At 36.4% G+C, this 21,705-nt stretch overlaps 1 non-coding gene across 1 annotated transcript; it reads right to left on the reverse strand.

Moving 5' to 3' along the window:
• Positions 1-16,244: 16,244 nt before the first annotated feature.
• Positions 16,245-16,351, reverse strand: LOC114202922 (U6 spliceosomal RNA). Its single transcript, XR_003607883.1, has one exon. It is a non-coding gene; the product is annotated as a U6 spliceosomal RNA (small nuclear RNA).
• Positions 16,352-21,705: the final 5,354 nt, after the last annotated feature.

A 21,705-nucleotide genomic window follows, 5' to 3' on the forward strand; every position in this document is an offset into this window, starting at 1 on the left:
ATTTTCAGAAAGAAAACTGTTCAGTATCAATTTTATTTCTATAGAATAGCAACAAAAAATTGGAAAACTCAATTAAATGTATCACTTATAACAGGATCAATAAGCATCAAATAACTACTAAATTCATCAAAATTGTGAATGACATATATCCTAAACTATTTAACATTACAAAGAGAAATGTGTGCAGTCCATTTAAATCAGACGTATACCATACACTGATGAAGTCAAGATTAAATAGTTAATTCTCTATAACTTACTTTTTAGATTCAGTGAAATTTAAAATCCCTGGAAGTTTCATGATTAAAATTGACTATAAAATTGATAAAGAAATTGATTATAAAGTTCATATGGAAATGCAAAAGGACAAAAAATTAGATAACCTTGAAGAGGAAAGTTGGAGAATTTTTATTACAAAATGTTAATAATTAAGGCAATGGGAAAAAGCAACAAACAGACAAATGGAACAGACTGTAGAGTCTACAAAGAGCCCTATACAGGTGCAATAGATTTATAACAAAGGTACCACAGAAATCCAACAAAGCATCAATGTTCTTTTCAACAACAGTTCTGGATCTAGTGGCGCGTCAAGGGAAAGAACTAAAACTTGACTCCTACTCTCCATCATATACAATGATGGTCTATTACAGACTTTAATAAAGTAAAATCATTAAACTCCTAAAGATAACAAGAAGAAATGTCCTTTTTTTTAAGGTTATTTATTTATTTGACACAGAGAGAGAGGGAGGGAGAGCGAGAGAGCGCAAGCACAAGCAGGGGTAATGGCAGAGGGAGAGGGAGAAGGCTCCCCTCTGAGCCCAATGTGGGGCTCCATCTCAGGATCCTGGGATCATGACCTGAGCCAAAGGCAGACACTTAACCGACTGAGCCACCCAGGCACCCCAAGAGGAAATATCTTCATAAACTTGGGGTAGGCAAAGATTTCTTAAACCACACATAAAAATCAAAAACCAGATTAATATGAAAACTGATGAACTGAACAGTTGAAATTGAAAGTTGAAGGATTTTGTGCATTAAAGATTCCCTTAAATAGTGAAACAGTCACAGAATGTGAGATGTTGCAATACATGTATCTGAAGAACTCATATCCAGAATACATAGAGTTTTCCTATAAATCAGCGGAAGAAAGAATAAACTCTCCCATCTTTCCAAGAGAAAATGAGCAAAATACTTGAACAGGCACTTTATAAAAGAAGACATCCAAATTCTTGGCTCAATCTCTTTAATTAAAAGGGAAATATAAATGAAAAGGACAATGAGATAATCCTACAACCATAAGAATAAGATAACTTTCATGAGGACAATGAGATAATTCTGAAACTACAAGAATTCTATCCATTTTGAATGGCAAAAAAAAAAAAAAAAAAAAACCCTGGAAAAAACAAGTGATAGTGGGATGTGACAACTGCAACTCCCAAGCATGGTAGTTGTAGTTGTAAATTTTAATTGTTAAAATCTTTTTAGAAAACTATTTGTTCAGCATCTACCAAAATAAATATAAACATATCCAATATTAGAGCCATTCCCACCTCTAGCCATGCTACTGCTACCCAAAAGTAATATGCACATTTTGTATCAAAAGACATGCATAAGAATGTTCATATCGATGTTATTTACAGTTGCCAAAGCTGAAAATATTTAATTTAGCCATTAGCAATAGAGTATTAAATATATTGTGGGGGATGCCTGGGTGACTCTGTCGTTGAGCATCTGCCTTCAGCTCAGGTCATGATCCCAGGGTCCTGGGATCGAGCCCCACCTCGGATTCTGCTCAGCAGAAAGCCTGCTTCTCCCTCTCCCACTCCCCCTGCTTGTGTTCCCTCTCTCGCTGTCTCTCTCTGTCAAATAAATAAATAAAATCTTCAATAAATAAATAAATAGTGGGATAGTCATATAATGTAATATAATGCATCAACAGAGGAAAAACAATATACAATAAAAATGAATCATTTTGAGGTAACATTAGGTAAAATGATCAGTTACAAGTAAGTCCAACAATTTTATTGAATTTACATAGGTTTCAAAATTTGGCTTAAATAATGTGGAAGAAGTTAAACAGTTTCTTTGTTGAGGAAGCATGGTGTAGAAATCAGGAATTCCTTAAATACTTGTGCATAGTTACAAGTTTTGTTCTTTTTAATGATCTTTTTCTGCTACTTCTACCATCTCTGTCATTTATAGTTATATTTCCCTACTGATTTTTTCCCCTGGTTTTGAGTCACATTTTCTTGTTCTTGGCCTGCATAAGAGTTTTTGATTGGATGTTATTATGTGATATTTTGAGTGTTTGAATTTATGTCTTCTGTTAAAAAATACAATGCTTTGTTCTGCCACAGAATCAAGGTACATGCTAAGTAATTTGATTATTTTGACCTCTGTTTTTAAAATTTGCCCAGGTGGATCTAAAATAGCCTTCACTTCAGAGCATTCACTCTCACTACTAAGTCATGACTCATCTGGGCTGTCTAGGAATACTGTAACTCTGAGGATGTTCCATTCTGTCTGGTTAGGGACAGAACATCTCATTTTGTACTGAGGTCCAGAAATTTTCAGTTTATAAATCTGGTTGTTCTTCACCTGGTCCTTGGGAGTTTCACATTTCTCATGTGCCTTTAGTAGTCAGTAAACACTCTCATGACCACCACTGAAAATCTCTGGAGGTCTTTTTCTACACAGATCCCTTGTGCTCAGAAAACAATGTTAAAATTTCCAAACACCTCAGTTCCCCTATTATTACTAATTCCTTCACTCACTGAGGCTTCCCTTGTTCAGCTTGGATTCCCCTCTTTGCAATGTGTCCTAGAAAATGCCATAAAGAGGAAAGCAGGATGATTATAGATCTCACCCCGTGTGTCTCCCTCTTCTCAGGGATCACAGTCCTGCATTGATTGTTGTCCAATGTCTGAAAGAATTACTTCATACATTTTGTTTTGTTTGCTAGTTTTATTGCCATAGGTTAAATCTGGTCCTAGTGAAATCAGTAGGGCCATTAGCTTAAGACCTCATTTTATTAGATTTTTTTAATGTTTAAAAAAGTTTTTATAATTGTTTTTGTCATTTTTTGATATGTTTGATTTATGAAAATCAGAAATCTATTTTATATAACTCAAATAACTGGTTTTGAAGTGTACAAAGTACTCAAACTTTGTGACCATCTGTCCTTTGTTACCTTTCATTTCTTACCAGGATACTAAGTTCTTCATTGATTAACCCTCTTACATATCCCTCACAGAGTAATGGGGGAATCTAAACTCAATTTGTTAAAGATTCAAACCTGTCCTAAGTATAAAGTGATAAAATAATAGAATAACATATCAATTTTATTTATAGGCAAGGTGAAAAATATTTTCAAAGTGGTGTGACATAATTTAATTCACCCAAACCAGGGTTTGAGTCCCAGCTCTGTTATTATTAGCACTGTATTCATTAGCAGGTTTTAATCCTCTATGAACCCCAATGTTCTCATCCCTAAAATGGAAATACTAATCTGCCACTAGTGATATTAAAAGAGATAAAGCATGCATTTAGTGAACAGTCAATATTATGATAACACCCTCATTATTTTCTATTTCTATTTTTATTGCAAGTTTCCTAAAAGCTAAGTTATCTAACTTTTAAGTACAGAAAAATAAAACAAAGCCTTTATTTGTTCTTACAAAATGAATAAATTTTTAAATTGAATTTTTGGTATTGATTAGGGACTCTAAATATATTATCTTGTTTTTTGTTATTAACACATCTGTAGGCCAACAAATTAAATTCATAGACAGTTATGTGTAACTCTATAGTTTCTGAGCTAATTCATGTGTCTTGTGTCTCTGCTCCAACCACTAATATGTGTCTTGAGCATAACAAGCAAACCAATACTATATGCCAAGAAATCAAATGCATTGGTAATATATATGCTTTGGAAAGATGAACAGAATGAATTATACTCTGAGATGAAGAGCCTTGTCTTCAAGGTTTCCACAAAAATGCAGAGTCAGCTACTTTATTATCCTGACACTTTCTGTTAATGATAAATGGTACGACAAGTTAAAATGCTTCCTAGTGGACTACACATTCATCATGGTAATGCAGGTATAGAAGCATAATCACAAAAGACATAAACTGTGGCAAACATACCTGATATGTGCAAGGATGATGTTACAGACTATTTAATTCTAACTGGCATTGCAGTATATGTCAATTGTATGATTCACTTTAATACAGGAAGAAATTAGTGAAATTAGACATCATTAAATAAAAAAATATTAACATAAACTTCCTCAGTGATCTGCTGAAATAAAGGAAAAATTTCAAAATATTTAGTAATCACAGAGGGTGATTTGATATTGACTTTACATTGTGATTTTTTCATTGACTCATTTTATATAGAAGAGCATTTCTTAATTTACAAATGTAAAAGGACATTTTAATATTATTTTAACTATTAGTTTCATATATAATTACAATGTGATGAGATAATATATTCCTTATGAATTAAATACTTAAATTTGTTGAGGCTTTGTATAGTTAGTCTTATCATTCTTTCTCTGTATTCAATTATGCTTTTTCCTCTGGATCTTTTAAGTACTTATTTGTTCTTTATCTTTGATTTTCAGGAATTATAAGTGTGAATTTATTTGTATTTATCTTTCTTGGGGTTCATTGAACTTGAAACTGTGAAACAGTTCTCCACCAGATTTGAGAAAATGTCAGCCATTATTTCTTCAAATTTGCTTTCACTGTTTTCTCTCCCCTCTAGTCCTGAGTCTGTCATTATTGATTTGTTGGACCATTTTATATTGTGTCCCACAGTTTGTGATATTCTGTTTACTTTTATTCAATTTCTTTATCTCTGCTGTGAAAATTGGATAATTTCTATTCATTTAGTTCATTCAGTACTTTTTTAATAGGCTTTATTTTTAGAGGAGTTTTAGGTTTATAGAAAATCAAGCAGGAGAAAGATTTCTCATAGAACTTCTGTCACCACATTTGCATAGCCACCCCCTTTTCCACATCCCCACCACAGTGGTACATTTGTTATACCTGATTAAACCTACACTGTCACATCATTATCACTCAAAGTCATAGTTTACATAGGGTTCACTATTGGTATTATACATTCAATACATTTTGACAAAAGTGTAATTGTTATAGTCACCATTATACTATCATACAAAATAATTTCATTGCCCTAAAAATCCTGTGCTCCACTATTCATCCCTCTCTACCTCCAAAACCTTAGCAACAACTGATATTTTACTGCCTCCATAGTTTTTCCTTTTCCATAACGGCAAAGATTTAGAATCAACCAGAATTCAACCTTATTGGATTGGTTTCATTCACTTGGTAATATGCATTTAAGTTTCTTCCATGTCTTTTCAGGATGTGATAGCTCATTTATTTTTAGTGCTAAATAATATTCCATTGTCTGAATGTACCACAGTTTATTTACCCATTCACCCACTGAAGGACATCTTGGTTGCCCTAAGTTTGGGCAATTATGAAAACAGCTGCTATAATAATCTATGTGCAGGTTTAGGTTTGGACGTAAGTTTTCCATTCCTTTGAGTAGATACCAAGGAGCACAACTGCTGGATTTTATGGTAAGAGTATGTTTAATTTTGTAACAAACCACCAAACTGTCTTCCAAAATGGCTGTAACATTGTGTATTCTCACCAGCAATGAATGAGAGTTCCTATCGCTCCACAATCTTACCCACATTTGATGTTGTCAGAGGTCCAAATTTAGGCCATTCTAATAGGTGTGCTGTGGTACATAATTGTTGTTTTAATTTGCATCTCTCTGGTGAAATACAATATGAAACATCTTTCCATATGCTTTTTGCCATCTATATACCTTCTTTCTGAAATGTTTAAGGTTTTTGCCTATTTTTTTAATTGGGCTATAAATTGTCTTATTATAGAGTTTTAAGAGTTCTTTGCATATTTTGGGTAGTAGTCTTTTGTCAAATATGTCTTTTGCAAATATTTTCTCCCTGTGGCTTTTTTTTCATTCTCCTGACAGTATCTTTTGCAGAGCAGACATTTTTATTTTTTAATGAAGTCCAGCTTATCAATTATTCCTTTTTTGGATCATGCCCTTGGTCTTTCACCTAAAAAGTCATCACCATTCCTAGAACTAGAACAAATAATTCAAACACTTTATGGAAGCACAAAAAACCAGAAGAGCCATATCAATCTTGAGAAAGAAAAATAAAGCTGTAGCTATTACAATTCCTGAATTCAAGATATATTACAAAGCCATATTAATCAAAACAGTATGGTACTGGCAAAAAAAATAGACATATAGATCAATGAAACAGAAAAGAGAGCCTAGAAATAAACCTACACTTATATGGTCAATTATTCTATGACAAAGGAGAAAAGAATATACAATGGGAAAAGGACAGTCTCTTCAATAAATGGTGCTGGGAAAACTGGACAGCCACATACAAAAGAATGAAACTAGATCTAACTTTTGAACACCAAAAAGAAAAAAACAAACTCAAAATGGATTAAAGACCTAATATGAGGCCTGAAACCATAAAAATCCTAGAAGAAAACATAGGCAGTGATTTTTCTGACATTGGCTGTAGCAACATTTGTCTATGTATGTCTCCCAAGGCAAGGTAGACAAAAGTAAAAATAACATTTGGGACTACATAAAAAATAAAAAAGCTTTTGCACAGCAAAGGAAACCATCAACAACATAAGAAGTCAACCTACTGAATGGGAGAAGATATTTGCAAATGATATATCCAATAATGGGTTAATATTCAAAATATATATAGAACTTATACAATTAAACACAAATAATCTAATTAAAATATTGGCAGAGCACCTGAATAGGCATTTTTCCAAAGAACACATATAGATGGCTAACAGACACATGAAAAGATGCTCAGCATCACTAATCACAGGGAAATGCAAATCAAACCATAATGAGATATCACCTCACACCTGTTAGAATGGCTAAAATCAAGAAGACCGAAAATAACAAGTGTTGGTGAGCATGTGGAGAAAAAAGAACCTTTAGGTACTGTTGGTGGAATGAAAATTCATGCAGCCTGTGGAAACAGAATGGAGGTTCCTCAAAAAATGTGGAAACAGAATGGAGGTTCCTCAAAAAATTAAAAATAGAAATACCAGTACCATATGATCCAATAATTCAATTACTAGGTATTTAGTAAAAAAAATGAAAGCATTAATTCAAAAAAGATATATACACCGCTATGTTTATTGCAACATTATTTACAATAACCAAGATATGGAAACAACCTAAATATCTATCAATAGATGAATAGATAAGATGTGGTTCATATATATATATATAGAAGAGCATTTCTTAATTTTTTATTTATATATATATATATATATATATATATATATATATATATAATGGAATATTACACAGCCTGAAGAAAGACTAAGATCATGTTATTTGTGACAACATGAATAAACCCAGAAGATATTATGCTAAGTTGAAATAAGTGAGACTGGGAAAGACATATACCATATGATTTCACTCATATGTGGAATCTAAAAAAACAAATGAATAAACAAATAAACAAAAAGCAGAATCAGAATTGATGATTGCCAGAGGGAAGGTAGGTGGGGGGGTAAATGGGTAAAGGGGAGTGGGAAATACAGACTTCCAGTTACGAATGAATAAGTCATATCAATAAAAGGCACAGCATAGGGAATATAGTCAATGACATCATAGTAGCATTATATAGTGACAGAAGGTAGCTAGCTACACTTGTCGTGAGCAGAGCATAACAGATAGAGAAGTTGAATCACTATGTTGTACACCAAAAGTAATGCAACACTGTGTGTCAACTATACTCAAATAAAAAATTATTTAAAAAATAAACAGGGGTGCCTGGATGGCTCAGACAGTTAAGCAGCTGCCTTCCGCCCAGGTCATGATCTCAGGGTTCTGGGATCAAGCCCCACATATGGCTCTCTGCTCAACAGAGAGCCTTCTTCTCCCTCTCCCTCTGCCTGCCACTCTGCCTACTTGTGCTCTATGTCTCTGTCAAATGAATAAATAAAATATTTTAAAAAATAAAAAAATAAAAAATGAATTAAAAAAATAAAAAGTCATCTCCAAACCCAAAGCCATCTAGATTTTCTCCTGTTATCTTCTAGGAGATTTATAGCTTTGCATTTTTAGGTCTATGATTCGTGCGTGTGTGCGTGTGTGTGTGTGTCTGTGTGTCTGTGTGTCTGTGTGTTTCAAGATTTTATTTAAATTTTAGTTAACATATAGTATAATATTAGTTTTAGGAGTAGAATTTAGTGATTCGGTCAGAGCAAGATGGCGGAGGAGTAGGAGACCTAGATTTCGTCTGGTCTCAGGAATTCAGCTGAATAGGGATCAAACCATTCTGAATACCTACGAACTCAACAGGAGATCGAAGAGGAGAGTAGCAACAACTCTCTGAACAGAGAAGTGACCACTTACTGGAAGGTAGGACGTGCGGAGAAGTGAATCCAAGGCGATATTCAGAAGGATAGATGGCAGGGGAGGGGCCTCCGCCGGCCGCTTCTGGCAAGTGATAGAGCCGTGGAGCACTAAATTGGACCTTTTAGAAGTTGGCTTGGCTGAGGGACGTCGCTGCAGTGGCTAAGCAGGGGGTGGAATCCTCCCAGGACAGTGTGGTCTCAGGACCCTTGGGGTCACAGAAAGACCGGGGGTGCCTGAGTGCGCCAGAGCTCCCAGGTATCAGAGCGGGGAAGCCGGCTGCAGAGACGGAGCCGAGGCGCCGGCTCTCAGCTCGGGGTTGCCATAAACTGTGATCCGCAGCCCAGTCAGGCCACTGCTCCTCCAGCAGGGACCCAACAAGCAGCAGAGCTGGGGAGACTCCCCTTCCTTCCCAGGGAGGAGCGGCACGGGAACACACCGCAGGGATCTGCTGGGTTTGGAGACTCCACACGGGGTCGGGTGCCAGAGATAGCAACGCTCGGTCACAGGCCGGGTGAGCACGGAGTGCGGCCGGAGCCCAGGGAGACGGGAGTGACTGCTTTTCTCTGGGGGCACACTGAGGAGCGGGGCCCCGAGTTCTCAGCTCCTCCAGGTGGAGATTGGGAGGCCACCATTTTTGCCCTGGTCCTCCAAAGCTGTACTGAGAGCTTGCAGGGAACAAAAGCTCCTGAGAGCAAACCCGAGCAGCTTCCTTAGGCCGGACTGACAAGGGCAGGGCAATTCAGCCTCCGGCAAAAACATTTGGAAACCACAGCAACAGGCCCCTCCCCCAGAAGATCAGCATGAACAGCCAGCAAGCCAAGACCAAGTTTACCGATCAAGGAGAACGGGAGAACTCCAGCACTAGGGGAATACTGCACATAGAATTCATGGCTTTTTTTTACCATGATTCATTAGTTCATCAAAGTTCATTTTTGTTAACTTTATTTTATTTTTCTTTTTCCCTTTTTCAACCAACATTTTATCAATCCCTTTAAAAAAAAAAAAAAAACATTTTTTATTTTTCATTTTTAGAGTCATATTTTATCCCTTCATAGTAGTTACCCTTATTTTTGGCATATATATATATAAGCTGTTCTCTCTTTAAAATTTTGAGATACAGTTTCTTCTAACAGATCAAAATATACTCTAAATCACTAGTGTATGGCTTTGTTCTAGTCTCCTGCCTGATCACATTCTCTCCCTTTATCCTTTTTTTTTTCTTAAATCTTCTTTCTTTTTACAAACAATTTCTTATCAAGTCCTTTTATAAAATCTTTTATAATTTTCATCTTTATAGTCATCTTCAATCCCTTCATTGTATCAACCCTTATTTTGTACATATATGTCTTTCTTCCTTTAAAATTTTAGGAGGCACTTTTTTCTAACAGACCAAAATACGCCCAAAATCTAGTGTGTGGCACTGATCTATGCACTAGCCTGATCATATTTGATCATATTCTGCTTTTTTTGTATTGTTCTGTTTTTGTTTTTATCTTTTTTTTCTTTTTTTTCTCTTTCATTTTTCTTTCTTTCCCTTTCTTTTCCCCTGGTTTCAGGTCTTTTCTGATTTGTATAGAGTATATTTGCTGGGGACATTGTAAACCTGTTAGCATTTTGTTCTCTCATTCATCTGTTCTCCTCTGGACAAAATGACAAGACGAAAAAAATCACCTCAGCATAAAGAACAAGAGGTAGTACCGTCAGCCAGGGAACTACTCAATACGGACATTAGTACGATGTCGGACCTAGAGTTCAGAATCATGACTTTAAAGATACTAGCTGGGCTTGAAAAAAGCATGGAAGTTATTAGAGAAACCCTTTCTGGAGAAATAAAAGAACTAAAATCTAACCAAGTCGAAATCAAAAAGGCTATTGATGAGGTGCAATCAAAAATGGGGGCACTAACTGCTAGGATAAATGAGGTAGAAGAGAGAATCAGTGATATAGAAGACCAAATGATGGAAAATAAAGAGGCTGAGAAAAAGAGAGAGAAACAACTACAGGATCACGAGGGCAGAATTGAGAGATAAGTGATACGATAAGATGAAACAACATTAGAATAATTGGGATCCCAGAAGAAGAAGAGAGAGAGAGAGGGGCAGAAGGTATATTGGAGCAAATAACAGCAGAGAACTTCCCTAATGTGAGGAAGGAAACAGGCGTCAAAATCCAGGAGGCACAGAGAACCCCTCTCAAAATCAATAATAATAGGTCAACACCCCGACATCTAATAGTAAAACTTACGAGTCTCAAGGACAAAGAGAAAATCCTGAGAGCAGCTCGGGAGAAGAGATATGTAACCTACAATGATAGAAACATTAGATTGGCAACAGATCTATCCACAGAGACCTGGCAGGCCAGAAAGGACTGGCATGATATCTTCAGAGCACTAAACGAGAAAAATATGCAGCCAAGAATACTATATCCAGCTAGGCTGTCATTGAAAATAGAAGGAGAGATAAAAAGCTTCCAGAACAAACAAAAACTAAAGGAATTTGCAAACACGAAACCAGCCCTCCAAGAAATATTGAAAGGGGTCCTCTAAGCAAAGAGAGAGCCTAAAAGCAGCAAAGATCAGAAAGGAACACAGACAACATACAGTAACAGTCACTTTACAGGCAATACAATGGCACTAAATTCATACCTTTCAATAGTTACCCTGAATGTAAATGGGCTAAATGCCCCAATCAAAAGACACAGGCTATCAGATTGGATTAAAAAACAAGACCCATCAATAGGCTGTCTGCAAGAGACTCATTTTAGACCCAAAGACACCCCCAGATTGAAAGTGAGGGGGTGGAAAACCATTTACCATGCTAATGGACACCAAAAGAAAGCTGGGGTGGCAATCCTTCTATCAGACAAATTAGATTTTAAAACAAAGACTGTAATAAGAGATGAAGAAGGACACTATATCCTACTTAAAGGGTCTATCCAACAAGAAGATCTAACAATTGTAAATATCTATGCCCCTAACATGGGAGCAGCCAATTATATAAGGCAATTAATAACAAAAGCAAAGAAACACATTGACAACAATACAATAATAGTGGGGGACTTTAACACCCCTCTGACTGAAATGGACAGATCATCTAAGCAAAAGATCAACAAGGAAATAAAGACTTTAAATGACACACTGGACCAAAAGGACTTCACAGACATATTCAGAACATTCCATCCCAAAGCAACGGAATAGACATTCTTCTCTAGTGCCCATGGAACATTCTCCAGAATTGATCACATCCTAGGTCACAAATCAGGTCTCAACTGGTACCTAAAGATTCGGATCATTCCCTGCATATTTTCAGACCACAATGCTTTGAAACTAGAACTCAATCACAAGAGGAAAGTTGGAAAGAACTCAAATACATGGAGGCTAAAGAGCATCCTATAAAGAATGAATGGGTCAACCAGGAAATTAAAGAAGAATTAAAAAAATTCATGGAAACCAATGAAAATGAAAACACAACTGTTCAAAATCTTTGGGATACAGCAAAGGCAGTCCTGAGAGGAAAGTATATAGCAATACAAGCCTTTCTGAAGAAACAAGAAAGGTCTCAAATACACAACCTAACCCTACACCTAAAGGAGCTGGAGAAAGAAGAGCAACTAAAGCCTAAACCAAGCAGGAGAAGAGAAATAATAAAGATCAGAGCAGAAATCAATGAACTAGAAACCAAAAGAACAGTAGAACAAATCAACGAAACTAGGAGCTGGTTCTTTGAAAGAATTAACAAGATTGATAAAACCCTGGCCAGACTTATCCAAAAGAAAAGAGAAATGACCCAAATCAACAAAATCATGAATGAAAGAGGAGAGATCACAACCAACACCAAAGAAATACAAACCATTATAAGAACATATTATGAGCAAGTCTATGCCAGCAAATTAGATAACCTGGAAGAAATGGATGCATTCCTAGAGATGTATCAACTACCAAAATTGAACCAAGAAGAAATAGAAAACCTGAACAGACCTATAACCACTAAGGAAATTGAAGCAGTCATCAAAAATCTCCCAAGAAACAAAAGCCCAGGGCCAGATGCCTTCCCAGGGGAATTCTATCAGACATTTAAAGAAAATTAATACCTATTCTCCTGAAACTGTTCCAAAAAATAGAAATGGAAGGAAAACTTCCAAACTCATTTTATGAGGCCAGCATTACCTTGATCCCAAAACCAGACAAAGACACCATCAAAAAGGAGAATTACAGACCAATATCCTTGATGAAGATGGATGCAAAAATTCTCACCAAAATACTAGCCAATAGGATCCAACAGTACATTAAAAGGATTATTCACCACGACCAAGTGGGATTTATCCCTGGGCTGCAAGGCTGGTTCAACATCCACAAATCAATCAACGTGATACAATACATTAACAAAAGAAAGAACAAGAATCATATGATCCTCTCAAAAGATGCAGAAAAAGCATTTGACAAAGTACAGCATCCTTTCTTGATCAAAACTCTTCAGAGTATAGGCTTAGAGGGTACATACCTCAATATCATAAAAGCCATCTATGAAAAACCTACAGCGAATATCATTCTCAATGGGGAAAGGCTGAGAGCTTTTCCCCTAAGGTCAGGAACGCGGCAGGGATGTCCACTCGCACCACTGCTATTCAACATAGTATTAGAAGTCCTAGCCACAGCAATCAGACAACAAAAAGAAATCAAAGGCATCCAAATCGGCAAAGAGGAAGTCAAACTCTCCCTCTTTGCAGATGATATGATACTGTATGTGGAAAACCCAAAAGACTCCACCCCAAAACTGCTAGAACTCATACAGGAATTCAGTCAAGTAGCAGGATATAAAATCAATGCACAGAAATCAGTGGCATTCCTATACACCAACAACCAGACAGAAGAGAGACAAATCAAGGAGTCGATCCCATTTACAATTGCACCCAAAACCATTAGATACCTAGGAATAAATTTAACCAAAGAGGCAAAGGATCTGTACTCAGAAAACTATAAAATACTCATGAAAGAAATTGAAGAAGACACAAAGAAATGGAAAAACGTTCCATGCTCATGGATTGGGAGAATCAACATTGTGAAGATGTCAATGCTACCTAGAGCAATCTACACATTCAATGCAATCCCCATCAAAATACCAAACACTTTTTTCAAAGAAATGGAACAAATAATCCTAAAATTTGTACGGAACCAGAAGAGACCCCGAATAGCCAGAGGAATATTGAAAAAGAAAAGCAAAGCTGGTAGCATCACAATTCCGGACTTCCAGCTCTATTACAAAGCTGTCATCATCAAGACAGTATGGTACTGGCACAAAAATAGACACATAGATCAATGGAACAGAATCGAGAGCCCAGAAATGGACCCTCAACTCTATGGTCAACTTATTTATGACAAAGCAGGAAAGAATGTCCAATGGAAAAAAGACAGTCTCTTCAACAAATGGTGTTGGGAAAATTGGACAGCCACATGCAGAAGAATGAAACTGGACCATTTCCTTACACCACACACAAAAATAGACTCCAAATGGTTGAAAGACCTAAACGTGAGACAGGAGTCCATTCAAATCCTAAAGGAGAACACAGGTAGCAACCTCTTCGACCTCAGCCGCAGCAACTTCTTCCTAGAAACATCGCCAAAGGCACGGGAAGCCAGGGCAAAAATGAACTATTGGGATTTCATCAAGATAAAAAGCTTTTGCACAGCAAAAGAAACAGTCCACAAAACCAAAAGACAACCGACAGAATGGGAGAAAATATTTGCAAATGACATATCAGATAAAGGGCTAGTATCCAAAATCTATAAAGAACTTATCAAACTCAACACCCAAAGAACAAACAATCCCATCAAGAAATGGGCAGAAGACATGAACAGACATTTTTCCAAAGAAGACATCCAAATGGCCAACAGGCATATGAAAAAGTGCTCAACATCGCTCGGCATCAGGGAAATCCAAATCAAAACCTCAATGAGATACCACCTCACACCAGTCAGAATGGCTAAAATTAACAAGTCAGGGAACGACAGATGTTGGCGGGGATGTGGAGAAAGGGGAACCCTCTGACACTGTTGGTGGGCATGCAAGCTGGTGCAACCACTCTGGAAAACAGTATGGAGGTTCCTCAAACAGTTGAAATTAGAGCTACCATTCGATCCAGCAATTGCACTACTGGGTATTTACCCCAAAGATACAAATGTAGGGACCTGAAGGGGTACATGCACCCCAATATTTATAGTAGCAATGTCCACAATAGCCAAACTGTGGAAAGAGCCAAGATGTGCATGGACAGATGAATGGATAAAGAAGATTTGGTATATATACACAATGGAATATTATGCAGCCATCAAAAGGAATGAGATCTTGCCATTTGCAACGACATGGATAGAACTGGAGGGTGTTATGCTGAGTGAAATAAGTCAATCAGAGAAAGACATGTATCATATGACCTCACTGATATGAGGAATTCTTAATCTCAGGAATCAAACTGAGTGTTACTGGAGTGGTTGGGGGTGGGAGGGATGGGGTGGCTGGGTGATAGACATTGGGGAGGGTATGTGCTACAGTGAGCGCTGTGAATTGTGCAAGACTTGAATCACAGATCTGTACTTCTGAAACAAAGAACGCAACATATTTTAAGAAAAAAGAAAAAGAAGAAGATAACAGGAGAGGAAGAATGAAGGGGAGTAAGTCAGACGGGGAGACGAACCATGAGAGATGATGGACTCTGAGAAACAAACTGGTGATTAACATAACAATAAAAAATTAAAAAAAAAAGAATTTAGTGATTCATCACTTATATATAACACCCAGTGCTCATCAAACAAGTGCCCTCCTTAAAAAGAAGATAGTAGGAAGGGAAAAATTAAGGGGGTGAGAATCAGAGGGGGAGACAAACCATGAGAGACTATGGACTCTGAGAAACAAACTGAGGGTTCTAGAGGGGAGGGGGTGGGGGGATGGGTTAGTCTGGTGATGGGTATTAAAGAGGGCATGTACTGAATGGAGCACTAACTGTTATACACAAACAATGAATCATGGAACACTACATCAAAAACTAATGACGTAATGTATGGTGACTAACATAACATAACATAACAAAACATGACAAAATAATAAAATAAAATAAAAGTGCCCTCCTTAATACCCATCACCCATTTAGCCCATCCCCCACCCAGCTCCCCTCCAGCAACCCTGTTTGTTTTCTATAGTTAAGAGTCTCTCATGGGATGCCTCCCTCTCTCCTTTTTTATTTTTTTCCGTTTTCCCTATGTTCATCTGTTTTGTTTCTTAAATTCCACATATGAGTAAAATCATATGGTACTTGCCTTTCTCTGGCTGACTTGTTTTGCTTACCATAATACACTCTAGTTCCATCCACGTTGTTGCAAATGGCAAGATTTCATTCTTTTCGATGGCTGAGTAATATTCCTGTGTGTGTGTGTGTGTGTGTGTGTGTGTGTGTGTGTGTATGTGTGTATGAGATACACACACTACCTCTTCTTTATCCTCTCATCAGTCAATGGACATTTGGCCTCTTTCCATAACTTGGCTATTGTTGATAATGATCCTATAAACATTGGGGAGCATGTGCCCCTTTGAATCAGAATTTTTTTATCCTTTGGATAAATACCTAGTAGTGCAATTGCTGGGTCATAGGGTAGCTCTATTTTTAACGTCCTCGGGAGCTTCCACACTGTTTTCCAGAGTGGCTGCACCAGTTTACATTTCCACCAACAGTGTAAGAGGGTTCCCCTTTCTCCACATCCTCACCAACAGCTGTTGTTTCCAAAAATGTGGAATGCTTCACAAATTTACATGCCATTCTTGCACAGGAGCCATGCTAATCATCTCTGTATCCTTCCAGTTTTAGTATATGTGCTACCAAAGTGAGCATTAGGATTTAATTTTTGTGAGGAGTGTAAGACTTATGTTCAGATTCATCCTTTTGCATGCATATGTCCTATTTTTCCAGATCCACTTGTTGCAGAGACGATCTTTGCTCCATTGTGTTGCCTTTGCTCTTTTGTCACATATCAGTTGACTATATTTATGTGGGTCTATTTTGGAGCTCTCCATTCTATTCCAGCGATCTGTCTACTCTTTCACCAAAATACTGTCCTGATTACTGTAGCTTTATAGTAAATGTTAAGGTCAGGTAATGTCAGTCCTCCAACACTGTTCTCCTCAGACACAAAGAGGAATGAAATAAGTAGTCTAAGATGGATCCAACCTATTGTAAATACGTGCACATGGATTCTGCAATTAATCATTGAAAAGCAACTGATGTGATAAAGTCATGCTTAAAAGGAAAATGGCCTCTGCTTTTTAGGACACATGTGCTACTAGCATGATTAGGCCCAAATGCGAATTGAATTGATGATTTTAACCTTATATAGATGCAATATAAACATGGATTTTACATATTTTAATATTGATGAAATCCAAATATATCCTACATTTGGTGCCAAAAGAAATGTTCCAGGTAGAGGTATAAGATGTGAATTTTCTGTTTTTGCTAATTTATTAATTCATAGAATTTACATGCTAATCCATCTGTCATCTGAATTCATTTCTTTGTTTTGATGTTATCACATATTTGCTTTTTAATTAAAATGAATGCTTAATGAGGCTTAATATGTCTCCAAAAATTTTAAATTCTGAAGCACCATTGAAATAAGATTACCAAGCATTTAGATATTACCACTTGGATACATGGTAATATGATCAAAAACAGCAAAAATTGCCAAGCATGCCAGAATTAGAACTTTACAAATGTAGAAGTTTGGAAAAATTCCGTTTAATGAAGAGACATACAGATAATAGCTAAAGAAGAAATACAGACTATCTGTGTTTGTCATCATACATCAAATTTAAATGTTGGTTTTAAAAAGCCCTGCATCATTATAATGTCATGAACAAACAAAAGTAATTTTGGGATTCTTTAAGATGTGAATATATGGAAAGCATAGACTCATATTGGATTACTTAATCTGTGTACTTCTGTCTAGACTATCACTCCTTTCTATTTACAACACTAGCAACACCATGGCTACTATTTTATTTGTGATCATCATTACTAATATCTTTTAGCTTTGTTTATATCAATTCTAAAACATAACTGCACAACTCTCAAGTTATCTCTGAACCTCAGAATTCACTGCCTATGACCTTATGGAGAATAAGAAAACATTCTGGACCCACTCAAATCTCTATTTTTTTTCTATCTTACCTCAAAACATCTAAATAGAATATATTTTATTTTTAAGTTTATTTACAGTTTCCACTCAGCAGAATAAATCCAATAAAAGCAAAGTTTCTGTCTGTACTGTCCATTGCCATATCCCAGCACTAGAACAGACCATAACCTATAATAGGTGCTCAGCAAGCATGGGTTAAATGGATATATAAATCCTGAAGAAAAAAATATATTTACAGATTAATGCTGATCATTACATGCATACTTTTAACTCATCCCCTCCAAAAAAAATAAATCCTGAAATATTTCTCTGTTTTAATTCAGGCAAAATACCATACACTGGTTGGCTTATATACAATAGCTATGGAGGCTAGGAAGTACAAGATCAAAGTGCTAGCACATTCTATTTGTAGTAAGACCTTACTCTCTGTTTCACAGTACCTTCATGCTGTGTTGTCACATGGTATAAGGGGTAAGGGAGCTTTATGGACCTTTTTTTAATAAGGGCCCTAATCATCTCCTACCTCCCAATACCATCAACTTGAGGATTAGATTTTATTATATGAATTTTGAGGGGACACAGTCAGGACATAGCAGTATCTTACAAATGATCAAATTAAGCCACATAACAAAGAGAAAAAATTAGTTCAAGAAAAGCACATATCTTCAAAGTCACAGAAAACCACCCAGAGGAAAAGAAAATTAATAAATTAATCTTATGTGTTAGATAGATCCCCTGGGCAGCAGATACTAAGGTGGAATTAGAAATACAGATTTATTGAGGGATAATGCCTATGAAAGTTAAAAGGGAAAGGGAGAAAGAATAGGCAAGAAAAGCCTTCAGACTGTAATACAGGTCTTATATTTCTGAAAGAAGGGGGCTGGGGGTAGGAACATGGGGTAAAAAGAGCCTCCAAGCATAGTACAACTCCACAGCGGAGACCTGAATTGACCACAACAGCAAGTTCTTGAAACTTCATGGTGCTCAGTCACTGATGAGGACTTTCTAGAAGGTCAAGACTGGCAAGCTGAAGTACAGTCTAAAGGCAATCAAAGCTGGAGACTGTGAGCCAGTTTTGCAATGCATAGCTGGTTCTCTTCACCAGTTATTTGAAAAGCATACTTCTATGGCTGCCACATGATATGAACCTACGTTGAGGGACTACAGCTTTGGATGGAAGATAGGAGATAATTTTCTTCTTCTAAGGGCAAGGTAACATAATAAGCCCTGCATGACCAGACAACTGTCCTAACAGATGTATATCAAATGACCATATCTGAACAGAGAAATGAGAAACAAATTCTGGGACCTAGAAATTCTATCACATGTGGAAATCACCATATGTGGAAATCACATGTCCCAAACCAAGGTTGGGCTTTATCCAACACACATATTCTCAAAAAGAACTAAGCCTGGGAGCTCTATTAATAGAATAAATCGAACAGTCTTGTATTTGAACTGTCGTTGAGGTAAAATTTAAAAATGCATGCATTTCTTGGGGCATCTGGGTGGCTCAGTTGTTAAGCATCTGCCTTTGGCTCAGGTCATGATCCCAGGGTCCTGGGATTGAGCCCTGTGTCAGGCTCCTTGCTCAGTAGGAAGCCTGCTTCTTCCTCTCCCACTCCCCCTGCTTGTGTTCCCTCTTTCACTGTGTCTTTCTCTGTCAAATAAATAAATAAAAATCTTAAAAAAAATAAAAATGCATGCATTTCTTTATTCTTGTTTATGTTTATTTCTGTGTCATTGTTATTGTTGGGTAGGGGAGAGGGTGGGAGGGTTAGTCTTCAACTCATCCTAAAATATATATATATAGATAGATAGATTTTCCAGAACATGATCAAGATAGTTAGGCAAAGGGGTGTAGAGATGCAGCCACCTGTGATGGTCCAGTACAGGAACTAATATGGGAGTACTAAAAAAGGTAGAAACAATAGTGACTATGGATGGTTTTACATTTGGGCCATATTCCTACAGGTAAGTATTATCACATGAAATATACTACAACAGTGATGAGTAACTAATGTAAAAATTAGCTAAATAAAAGAGACTAGTATAAAATTATAGCGCTGTCCAACTGTCAGGTTAAAACATAGTGTATTAGATTTTTATTGCTGCAGTAACAAATGACCACAAATTTAGTGGCATAAAACAACACAGATTTATTATCTCACATATTTTGTAGGTCAGAAGTTAGGGTAAGCTACGGTTTCATAAAGCTGAAATCAAGGTGTTGGCAGGGCTGCCTTCTTTATTGGAGGCTCTGATTGTTGGCTTTCAAGTTGTTGGCTGATTCCATTTGCTTGTTATTGTAGAACTGAGGTTTCTATTTTCTCACCAGCTGTCAGTCTCACTTCCTTTGCTCCTAGATGTCTGCATTCTTTGTCATGCTTCCCATGTTGTCCCTCCAACAACAGTGCATCAAGCCCCTCTTGTGCTTTGGATATCTCTGACTTCTCTTGCTACCTCATCTCACTTCACTTTTGGAAGGTTCTCTGCTTTTACGGACTGTGTGGTTAGATTGGACCCAGTGAGATAATATGAGATCATCTACCCGATGACAACTGTAAAATCCTTTGCCATATAACATATTCATAAATTCTAGGGATTTTAGCCTGGATGTCTTTGTGGTCCCATTCCCTAATTGTACTTTTAAAAATGAAATGAAATTCCAAATTACTCAAATTAAATTTGAATATATATAAAATACTTGCATTTGTATATACACATATATGAATATAAATGCATGTGAACATGTATTTCCCTCCAATGTCTAAATCATTAATGGTAAGATACATTTTTCCATCTATTTTCAACCCATATTCCACTTAAATGTGTAGAAAAAAATAAAATCAAAACATGTAAGAATCCAAACGTTTTTGAATAAGTAATTTTAATTTAGAAAATCATCAAAGCAATCTCATTAATAAAATATTGAGGGACATTCATGATGTCTACTTAATTTTGTTCCTGTTCCTTGAATATGGACAGCAATTGTTCCTTTTTCTCTTGAAGGACACATGAGCTGTTCCTGAATTATGGTTACATTTTACCACTTAAATTCAGGGAAACAATATTGTTTTAAAATAGGCTGTATTATCTTGCATTTCTCTGTGGGATATTCTGGGGAAAAGTGAAAATGATTTTAGCTACTGTAGCACTACCTACATCAAAATAGAATAATTATGTTGCAGGTGGGAAACTACTCAAGGTACCTGCAGAGTACAGATAAAGTGGTTCATTGGCCATCCGTTTCCCAGGCTGTTTAGCTTAATCTGAAGAGTACGTATAATGCATATTAATCCAAATAGCCCTGAACTCCAGCCATTTAGAGAAAGCACATCTGAATCTTCCTTAAAAATAGGTTTAGTAATACAATTTTTTCTGGTTCTCATAATTATACTGGGTATTTTAAGACCTATCAGGAAGCCCATATTGTTATTCTAAAATACTTATCCAGAATTTTCACCCTTCTGAGATTCCCCCACAATAAAGGGAGTGATGATGCCCTGCATGTGTACCATGTCAGAAGATGTTCAAAATATCACATCATAGCTAAAAATATGTAAACTCCTAGTTTGCACAATTATAGCAGGTAGATAGCTCAAGTTTAGTGGGAAATTCCCAAAGTATGAAATATTACATCTTTCTTTAAAAAAAGTGTCAAAAATGAAAGTGTAACTTGTTCATTCCTACAAAAACATTTATGGTCTATATATTAAACATTCACATATATTTTAAGATACTGTGACATTATGCCACATAGGTCTGTTCATTTGCTCTGTTAATTACACATCATATATGATGGTTGACAAGTAACTTGGGGCTTGGAACACAAGTAACAATCTAGCAAGCATATACGATGCCAAATACCATTTATAATTCCTTGATGTTCACAGGCTAGCAAAATCTTTTTCACAGTTCTGCTGATCATCCCCATGCATTTAAGGCATAATATCTATGAAAGTTACATAATGACCAACATCACTTTTAAATAATTAAAATTAATATTTTTGAATTAAGTCATATAATTAAAATAAAGTCAGTATTAAAT

This window comes from Eumetopias jubatus, unplaced genomic scaffold, assembly GCF_037043125.1.
Source record: "Eumetopias jubatus isolate StellerSeaLion01/CBP00866 unplaced genomic scaffold, mEumJub1_p1.0 scaffold_2, whole genome shotgun sequence".
NCBI lineage: Eukaryota > Metazoa > Chordata > Mammalia > Carnivora > Otariidae > Eumetopias > Eumetopias jubatus.